Source organism: Solanum tuberosum, unplaced genomic scaffold (genome assembly GCF_000226075.1).
Source record: "Solanum tuberosum cultivar DM 1-3 516 R44 unplaced genomic scaffold, SolTub_3.0 scf00306, whole genome shotgun sequence".
In the NCBI taxonomy this organism is placed as follows: Eukaryota; Viridiplantae; Streptophyta; class Magnoliopsida; order Solanales; family Solanaceae; genus Solanum; species Solanum tuberosum.
This window is the reverse complement of record NW_006239228.1, coordinates 639614-648759: the sequence shown is the minus strand read 5'-3', so window position 1 is coordinate 648759 and position 9146 is coordinate 639614.

Genomic DNA, 9146 nt, shown 5'->3' with positions numbered 1-9146 from the left:
GTTTTCCTTTTAGGAAAAGGTTTTAATATTTTGACTAGTCCTTTTCTCGTAGGAAAGGTTTTAGTCAATGTAGTCCTAGGGTTTTGAGAGTTTTGGTTATGGGTGTTCATCTTGACGGGTGTAGTTCTAGTTGCAACCTTTTTTACAGTAATGAAGATTTTTGTTGGAGAAATTGTTTCAGAGAAGTTCTTTGTGTCGAGACGTAGATTTGATGGAGGAGATTATGGAGAAGAGATGCAAGATCCTAAAGATTATGTGAAGAAGATGGACAAATTTATTTTGTCAGAAATGCAAGTCAATGGGGAGATTTGTTGGGGTTTATTTGCCCTGATTTCTTACCATAAATTGGTTTCCTTTTAGGAAAAGGTTTTAATATTTTGACTAGTCCTTTTCTCGTAGGAAAGGTTTTAGTACTCTATAAATATAGGTTTGTTCCTTCTAACTTAATCAACATTTACAATGTAGTCTTAGGGTTTTGAGAATTTTGGTTGTGGGGAGAAATTGTGAACCTCCTTGTATTCCGAGTGAATTGGTTGAGGTTATTTCTCTCTATATTTTATACTCTCATATTAATAATGAATTGCTCATCTCCTTTGTGGACTTAGGTCGATTGACCGAACCACGTTAAATCTTTGTGTCTTTTGGTATATTTCTCGTTTGTCTTGATCGAGAAGAATGAAACCTGACAGCTTGTTGACAGACCTAGAAATCACAAGGTAATTGGTGTAAAATGGGTTTCAAGACAAAACTCAATCCTGATGGCTCAATTTGTAAACATAAGGCTAAATTGGTGGTGAAGGGATACACACAACATGGTATGGATTACCAGGAAATATTTTCTCCAATAGCAAGGTATGACACACTCAAGCTTATTCTTACATTTGCATCACATAGTTCCTGGTAGATTCATCAACTTGATGTCAAACTATTTTTTTTAAATAATTTGCTTGTTGAAGAGATCTATGTACATCAACCTGATGGCTTCTCAGTTCCTGGTAACGAAAAGCAAGTTTATCTCTTAACAAATGCCTTGTATGGCCTACAACAAGCTCCAAGGGCATGGTACGAAAGGATGGACAATCATCTCATCCAACTTGGCTTTAGTAGAAGTCAAAGTGAAGCTACTTTGTATGTGAAATTCACTGATGGTGAGGTCTTAATTGTCTGAATTTATGTGGATGACATGCTTGTGACAGGAAGCAGAATTGAACTAATCCAAAGGTTCAAGGATGGAATGGAGAAAATCATTGAAATGACTAATCTTGGAGTCATGAAGTACTTCATTGACATGAAAGTGTTGCAGTTCAGTGATGAAATTTTCATATGCCATTAGAAATACATTTCAGATATTCTAAATAGGTTCAAAATGCAAGACTGCAAATCTGTGAGTACTCCAATCTCTACTGGTGTAAAGGTTGGCAAGGATGAGGATTCCGAAAAAATGGATGATATTATGTATATAATCTTAATTGACAATTTTCTATATCTAACTGCAAGCAGACCTACCATTCTATTTGTTGTAAGTTTACTTTATATGTTCATGCATTGGCCTAAAGATACACACTTCACAACACCTAAAAGAGTGTTAAGGTATATTAAAGGAACCATCAAGTTTGGAACTTTTTTCCCAACATTTTTCGAAGTAACTATGAACCTGGTCGGTTACTTTGATAGTGATTTGGAGTGGCGGAGTTGATGATTCTAGAAGCACCTCTGGATATCTTCTATGTTTGGGGACAAGTTGTTATAGTTGGAGCTCTAGGAAACAAGAAACTACAACTCAATCAAAATGTCATGCTCCGAGCCTACACCCCGGACGTGGTTGGCACTCGAGAACCATTGTTGGCCTCAAGCGAACCCTTGGCCTGGCTTACTTACTCAACAGAAGACTCTAAGCATTATTACAATGATCAAATGCAATTTACTCAACTGTTTAATAAAATACCTAAGAATGCTTAAAGGTCAAACATTCAACTTGGCCAAAATGGCAACTCAAGTCTTAACATATGAAATGATAATGTAAAGACAACTGAACTACTAACTGTCTATGAAGCCTTTAAAATAAAGAGGGATGTCGGGACATGATCTCCAATCATCCTAACAACTGAAAAGCTAAACAATTATGAAAAGGACCCTCCGAAAAGTAAGAAGGCTCACCAACTGACTCTGAGTGCTCAACCTGATCAACAAGGCGCTGAATGCTGATCCTGGTTACCTGCGTCTGCATCATAAGACGATGCAGGCCAACTGGCATCAGTACATTGAATGTACGAGTATGCGAGTTGGAATGCTAAACATAACATAGGCTTGAAAAGAATCTGAAAGGAACACTTACATTGGCTTTACTCAACTCATGAATAACTCAACTCAAAATGCAGTGTTAAAAAACAATAATAGTGCAGTTTATACAAAGCATTTAGAACATCAAACAACAACTCAACTTGTTAAAGGTATGCAATAACAAACTCAACTTTACTCATATATCAAAGTAATATAGTTTATGTGGGAGTTTCTCTAACCGACAACTATCACTATGAGCCTAAGTGGTGATACAACGTCTTGCCCACACTGTCAGAACTGTCCTATACTTTGCCGTCATATATAATGACTTACCTAAGTGGATCCACTAGTCTATGCTAAATATCACTTAAGGAGTCATCTAGAAAGTATGATCCTTTACTACCCATGATGACTACATGGTTTATGGAGACTTGAGTTAATATGAACTCGCATCCCCATATCGGTACTCAATACTACTCCAAAAATATACTTAGCTCATTTGTTTTAAAACAAAACTTCTTTCTTTGGTTTGAGATAATTACTCAAAACTTAGCTTAAAAGCTCTCTTGGAAATCGGTGTTTCCCTTTCTTGTTCAAATGTGAAAACATCTTAAACCTTTTGGGAATACTTAGTTCCCTTATAACTTTTGGAGAAATGAACTCAACTATTTACTCTTTGCTTAACTTGAAACTTAAGTCTTAAAACAAAGTTAAAACGTTTGTGAAAGACTTCTCGAAAAGACTCTAAGAACTTCTTAGACATGGCTCTTAACTTTCCTTGAATTTGAATTTATGGATTCAAGGTTATGATTCATGTTTCTGGATGATTCCTTTAAGAGGACTTAAATGGGCTAAATGACAAAAAACGGGTGGAAAACGATGATCCGGGAGCGCTGCACCAACCCCAACTCTCTGGGGATTATTTTGGGCACACTACAGTCGCACCGCGCCATCCCATCCCCAAGTGAACCTGACAAATTTTTCAACTCGTTTTCTAACCTTAATTCGATTAATTCCGATTCCTTTTCTCAAATTCACTTTAGAATCAGATACCCACGACATATATACAAAATCTAACTCAAAAAACTCAAGGAAACAACACTTTAATAACAAGAAACTCTTTAATCTCAACTCATATTCAAGAAGGAAAACAATTTGAGTACAACTATCAAGAACATTCAAGTTTCAATCTTTTTAGAACAAATTCACGCTGAATCAAACATGCTTGGCACGTGGGTGAACAAATCCAACGTTATGAAATTCTCACATACCTTGTAGGATCAAATCCTTGATGAAATCGACGATCAATTCCTTACGAAAACGACGAATCTTGTTTTTCCTCTTCCCTTTTCTCTTGCGTTTTTTCTTCCAAAACCCTAACTCTATTTTTCAAAAGCGTAAACTGAATCCTATCAGTTTAGACCTTAGAATAATTACCAAAAACGAACTTATTAAGTTGGGTTTGGAAAAGACTAAACTACCCGTCCAAAATCCGGATTGGACTTTCCTTATTTGAACAGCCCAACTTCCAATAGGCATAGCTCACTCATACGAACTCGGAATCGCGAAAACTCAGTGGCATTAGAAAGATTATTCCAAGATATTTCTTACGATATCTAGAAACACACCTAACTCATCCTAAGATAGGAGTTATGGTCATTTGAATTTGACCAAAAACTCAACTTTAACACACTTAACAAATTTCCAGATTTTTATACCCTTTCCAAAAATGACTATTTCCAATTCTAACTCTTTCTAGTTCTTTCAATCAACGAGTTATTACAATATCTCCCCCTTGAGAACATTCGTCCTTGAATGAGATTACTCTTACTAGGCTAAGGGTGTAACATCTAACATTCAGCTCAAACACCCCATAAGCAATGCAATTACAACATGTCAACTTATAAATTAAAGAGTACTAAGAAGAGAATTAGCACCTTGGTCTGGAACTTCTCCGGTTTCAAAAAGATGTGGATATCTCTTCTTCATATCTTCATCAACTTCCCAAGTAGCTTCCTCAACAAATTGGTTCCTCCAAAGGACTTCGACTGATGATACTTCCTTAGTCCTCAACTTGCGAACTTAGTGATCTAGAATCTGGACCGGAATCTCTTCATAAGATAAGCTATCCTTGATCCCAATATCTTCAGTTGGTATGATCAATGAAGGATCTCTCATGCACTTCTTCAACATGGAGATGTGAAAAACTGAATGAACCGCGGCCAACTCTTGTGGTAGCTCCAACTCATATGCTACATTACCTACCCTTTTTGATATTCTGTAAGGGATAATATATCGGGGACTAAGCTTTCCCTTCTTACCAAATCTCATAACACCTTTCATAGGTGAAACTTTTAAATACACTCAATCATCTACTTCAAACTCTAACTCCCTTCTCCTAACATCAGTGTAGGATTGTTGATGACTCTGCACTGTTTTCAACCTCTCTTGAATCACTTTCACCTTCTCCATAGTTTGATGAACTAAATCTGGTCCTATCAACCCTGCTTCACCAACTTCAAACCATCCAATATGAGATCTGCATCTTCTTCCATAAAGAGCTTCGTAATGAGCCATTTGGATGCTAGAGTGGTAACTATTATTGTAAGCAAATTCTATAAGAGGTAGGTGATCATCACAATTACCTTTGAAGTTAATCACACAAGACCTCAACATATCCTCTAATGTCTGAATAGTGCGCTCTGCTTGACCATCTGTCTGAGGATGAAAAGTAGTAGTACACCTTTGAACCCAAGCCTTTCTGAAAAGATTTCCAAAACTGTGCAGTAAATTATGCACCTCTATCTGAAATAATAGAAACTGGCACCCCATGAAGTCTAACCACCTCTTGAAGATACAACTTGGCATAATCCTCTGTTGTATGGCTGGTATTTACCAACAAAAAGTGGGTTGATTTTGTCATTCTATCGACAATCACCCAAATAGAATCATGTTGCCTGTGAGACCTTGATAAACATGTGATGAAATCCATGTTTATCATCTACCACTTCCATTCCGGAAGTTCTATATTCTGAGCCAAACCACCGCGCCTTTGATGCTCTACATTAACTTGTTGGCAATTTGGACACTTAGCAATAAATTTTGCAATGCCCTTCTTCATACTACTCCACCAATAAACCTCTCTCAAATCGGGATACATCTTTGTGGAACCCGGATGAATGGAATATATGGAGCTATGAGCTTCCTCCATGATCCTCTCTTGGAGTTCATCCACCCCTGGTACACACAATCTACCTTGATACCTTAATACACCATCTCCCCCTTGTTCAAAAGCCATAACTTTCTGCTTATGAACATTTGACTTCAATTCAATAAAAATAGGGTCTTGGTCTTGCTTCTCTTTTACTTCTGACACTAATGAAGATTTAGCCCCATTCATCACCACTACTCCTCCCTCTATGGAATCCATAAGTCGGACTCCCAGACGTGCAAGTCTATGCACATCTTTCGCTAATTCTCTCTTTTCTTCCTCAACATGTGCAGTACTACCCATAGACAACCTGCTTAAAGCATCAGCAACAACATTAGCCCTACCTGGGTAATAAAGAATACTCATGTCATAATCCTTGAGTAATTCTAACCACCTCATTTGTCTGAGATTAAGCTCTTTCTGAGTAAACACATACTGAAGACTCTTGTGATCAGTGAATACATCAACATGAACACCATACAAATAATGATGTCATATCTTCAAATAAAATACTACAGTAGACAACTCTAAGTCATGGGTTGGGTAATTTTTCTCATGAACTTTCAACTGTCTGGAGGCATAAGTTATAACCTTGCCATTCTGCATCAACACACAACCTAACCCAACTCTAGACGCATCACAATATACCACAAAACCTTGAGTACCTTATGGTAAGGTCAACACTGGGAAGCAGTCAACCTCTTTTTCAATTTCTGAAAGCTTTTCTCACAAGCTTCAGACCATTGAAATTTCACTATCTTCTGAGTTAACTTGGTTAAATGGGATGAAATAGATGAGAACCCCTCTACGAACCTTCTATAATATCCAGCCAAACCCAAGAAACTCTTAATATTGGTTGGAGATGTGGGTCTAGGCCAATTATGCGCTACCTCTATCTTTTGGGTATCAACTCTAATTCCATCACCGGAAACTATATGCCCCAAGAACGCCACAGACTCAAGCCAAAACTCACATTTAGAGAACTTAGCATATAACTCCTTATCTTTCAAAGTCTGAAGAACTATTCTAAGATGGCTAGCATGATCTTCTTCATTCCTTGAATAGATTAGTCTGTCATCAATGAAGACGATAACAAACATATCTAAATAATGTTTGAATTCTCTATTAATAAGATCCATGAATGCCGCAGGCGCATTGGTCAAACCAAAGGATATAACCAGAAACTCATAATGACCATAACAAGTCCTGAATATTATCTTTGGAATATCACATTCCCTCACTCTTAACTGATGGTAGCCTGATCTGAGGTCTATCTTAGAGAAACAAGTAGCACCCTGAAGTTGATCGAAAAGATCATCAATCCTTGGGAGAGGATATTTGTTCTTGATGGTAACCTTGTTCAACTAACGTAATCTATACACATTCGAAGGGAACCATCTTTCTTTCTCACAAATAAGACCGGAGCACCCCAAGGTGAGACACTTGGTAGAATAAAACCCTTATCAAGGATATCTTTCAACCTTTTTTAAGCTCTTTCAACTCTGCTGGTGCCATTTTATATGGCGGAATAGATATAGGACGAGTATCTAGAAGAATGTCTATACCAAAGTCTATTTCTCTCTCAGGAGGGACTCTGGGAAGATCATCAGGAAAGACTTCTGGAAACTCTCTTACTAAAACTGACTGAATAGGAGGTATTTCTACACTAGAGTCATTAACTCGGACTAAGTAATAGACACACCCCTTGGAAACTAACTTTCTTGCCTTAAGGTACAAAATGAAATGACCCTTATGAACTGCTGAACTACTCTTCCACTCTAAGACTGGCTCATTTGGAAACTGAAACTTAACAACTCGAGTTCTACAATCAACTGAGGCATAACAGGCATGAAGCCAGTCCATACCAAGAATGACATCAAAATCTACCATGTCTAATTCGACTAAATTGGCCATGGTGTCCTTGTGATTGACGTAAATGACACAATCACGATATGCTCGCTCAACTAGAATTGACTCCCCAACAAGTGAAGAAACACAAAAGGGTTCACAGAGTTTCTCAGAAATAACATCAAACTTATTTGCAACATAAGGGGTTACAAAAGATAAGCTTTCTCCTGGGTCTAGCAAAGTATAAACATCAAAAGTAAAGACTTTGATCATACCAGTGACAACATCTGGAGAGTTCTCTTGCTCTTGGTGACTAGTGATCACATAAAGACGGTTTGCTCCTCTGCCAGTACCGGAAGTAGCTCCTCTAGGTGCAGCCATGTATGGTGGAGCAATTGATGAAGATTGGGCTCTATTGCCCTGATTCCCATTACCTTGCCGGTTCTTGGAACACTCTCGCATGAAATACCCATTCTGGCCACACTTAAAACAACCAATGGAGCCCTCACGACATGTACCTGAGTGGTTCCTACCACACTTAGCGCATGCAGGAGACTTACTACCCCCTTGAGCCATACTACCCTGAGAATAGGCAAGTTTGGTTATGAAATTCTGACTATTGTACTCACTCTTGTTCTTAGGTGCAAGTGCACTAACAGAAGATGGAGCAGGTCCCTTTTGTTTCTGTTGGAAGGATGACCGGTTGACATTACTCTTCTGCTGTCCGGACTCGTTCCCTGTCTTAGCTCTCTTATTCTTAAACTCTTCTATATCCCTCAGTTTCTCTTCCTCAACCTGCTGCACATAAACCATTAACTTCGATATATCCATGCCCCCAATTAGCATCGCTGCCCTACCCTCTTTGCTTGATAGACGGGACAACCCAGCAACAAACAGACCCATTCTACTCCTCATATCTGCAACCATCTCCGGAGCATAATAGGATAGTTGGGTGAACTTCAACCCATACTCATGAACACTCAATGAATCCTGCTTAAGTGTGAGGAACTCTCGTACCTTAGCCTTTTTCAGTTCTCGGGGAAAGAAATGCCTAAGAAAGCCTCCTCAAAACAGGCCCACCTCGTAGGTGGTGCATCCTCAGCTCGGTTCTTCTTCTATTGATCGAACTAAATCTTAGCGACACCCTTCACTTGGTATGCAGCTAGTTCCACCCTCTCAGTATCAGTAACGTGCATGGCATCAAATACCTTTTGCAGCTCCTCAATAAAGTTTTTTGGATCCTCAGTAGTGCTTGAACCAGTGAAGCTTGGAGGGTTCATCCTCAAGAACTCACAGATCCTCAAAGTGTCATCCTCTTCTTGTCGAGCCCCTCTTTGTTGCCCAACCTGATTAGTCATAGCTTGACTTAACATCCTTATCGATTCCCTGAACTCAACATTAACTTCTTCTTGGGGTTGCACTTCAGGTGCATTGGGTACCCCTTGCTCCTCAACATTACGCCTAGCAGGACGACCTCTGACAGCTCTTCGTGGAGGCATGATTATCTGAAAATACGCACAAGCACGAATTAGAAGAAAACTTTTTAGAGATCAAACTCTAACGCACAAAATGAGTGTGAAAGAAGTGAGAATATTTCCTAAGTGTTGCAGCCTCTTAATTATAGATGTGGCGCGCTTCACACCGATAACTAGGACTCTACAGACACGGCTTCATATACTCCCTAGGACTTTTGAACTCTGTGCTTTAATACCAAGTTTGTCACGCTCCGAGCCTACACCCCGGACGTGGCTTGCACTCGAGAACCATTGTTCGCCCCAAGCGAACCCTTTGCCTGGCTTACTTACTC